This window comes from Rhinolophus hipposideros (assembly GCF_964194185.1).
Source record: "Rhinolophus hipposideros genome assembly, chromosome: 6".
Classification (NCBI taxonomy): domain Eukaryota; kingdom Metazoa; phylum Chordata; class Mammalia; order Chiroptera; family Rhinolophidae; genus Rhinolophus; species Rhinolophus hipposideros.
This window is the reverse complement of record NC_138052.1, coordinates 49548960-49550570: the sequence shown is the minus strand read 5'-3', so window position 1 is coordinate 49550570 and position 1611 is coordinate 49548960. Positions and strand designations below refer to the sequence as shown.

The following is a 1611-nucleotide window of genomic DNA, read 5'->3' as shown; positions in this document are numbered from 1 at the left end:
AGATGTAATATCACTGAGCCTCAGTTTTCTCTGCTGTAAAAGTGGGGGGATGAATCTTTACTTTATAAGGTGTTGTAAAGATTAAATGCAATGGTTTACATAAAGTGACTGCCACAAAATCTGCCAAATAGTAGAGGTTCAACAAAAGTTAGTTTTTTCCCGTGTTCAGCTAACAGGTGGTAGAGATAGAACCAAGGTGCTAAGACCCAGATCTGTGGCCTTTCCAGCACACACCCTCAAGTTACTTGTCATTTTTCCTTTCTTCTTTTCCCCAGAGAATTCCTTTATTGAAACTTTCAGTAAGTTTTACCATGAAATGTTACATACGTGATGGAACATGGAAGATAGACCAATTACATGCCAGGAAAAAATATTTTAATGGTGTTGTTAGATAGAGTATTGGCTAATTCCAGCGGATCCTCATCTCCTACTGCTGATATTATCTCCAGAATTTGAATTATGCAGCAGGGTTCATTTCTGTCTTTCAAACAGTGCCCATTTTCCCACTTCTTTTGGGTAAGAAATGAAGTTTTTATGAATTTTGAACCAGCATGTGTCCTTTTGACTCCACATAAAGGTGCATCAGTCTCAATCATTAATTTTTACTAGGTATTGATTTCAAAACTTCCAAATTAGCCTGTTTTCAGTGAGCAACCATTAAATCCTATATAAAGATCCAAGTCAATCAAAGCAGCTGCGGCTTCCTTGGTGCCATTAAATGAATGCACTACTCCTACACACTGATCACTATTTCTTTTCATTATGACTACAAATTCAGCATGTGAGTTTCAACAGTGAAGAAACATGAGTAATTTTGTTTGTTCTGACAGTTCAAACTGTTTTTCAAAATATTTGAGCTGAGTATCTCTGGGACAAAACTGTAGTTGGTCAAAATCGAGTCCACATTCCCCTATTGCTACAACTTTCCCTTTGTTGTTTTCAGCAAGATTTAGCAACTCCATTCAGTAAAGATCAGAATTATATTTTTCAAATTCATCACATCTTGTAGGATGACATCCAATGGCACTTGAAAACATCATTTGTTTGTGCCAAATGCAGTGCATCTTTACTGTTTTGTATATTTTCTCCTGTAATCATAAACTTTTAACACCAATCTGGACATCCTGTAAATCATCTTGACGCTTTTGAACTCCCCTATAAATTCCTCTGAACATAGGATATGTCAAGTTGATACCAATATTCATGAACTTGAAGCGACTCCTCACCGGTGGAAGCCACTTGTCATTTTTCTTATTTGGATAGTTTGGGGGCAGACACTTTTCATCAGACCTGTTGTTAAAGGACTGGCGTTGTTCAGTTGGTAGATTTTCATTTCTTCGTATGCTCTTAATATGTTCTTTAAAGATGTAGTTGCCAGTGTGATTGATAAATAAGCGAATGTTCTTGCTTATACTAGGAAGAGTGGAGGATGTTACCTTATAAAGGAACTTGTATGTGGACCCAACAAACCACTAGCCAGAGTTAAAGAAGCAACAGACCCATTAGCAACAAGTCTTTGCTGTGAACACCCAGCAGGACAGACCAAACCTCAGTAAGATATCAGTTATCCTCCTCTGCTATGTTGGCGGAGGGGGACCCAGCCCCAACTCC

General features: G+C 38.0%; 1 pseudogene across 1 annotated transcript; it reads right to left on the bottom strand.

Moving 5' to 3' along the window:
• Window positions 1–353: 353 nt before the first annotated feature.
• LOC308499029 (deoxyribonuclease TATDN1-like) lies at window positions 354–1214 on the bottom strand (annotated as a pseudogene). Its single transcript has one exon. The product of its transcript is annotated as a deoxyribonuclease TATDN1-like (transcript).
• Window positions 1215–1611: the final 397 nt, after the last annotated feature.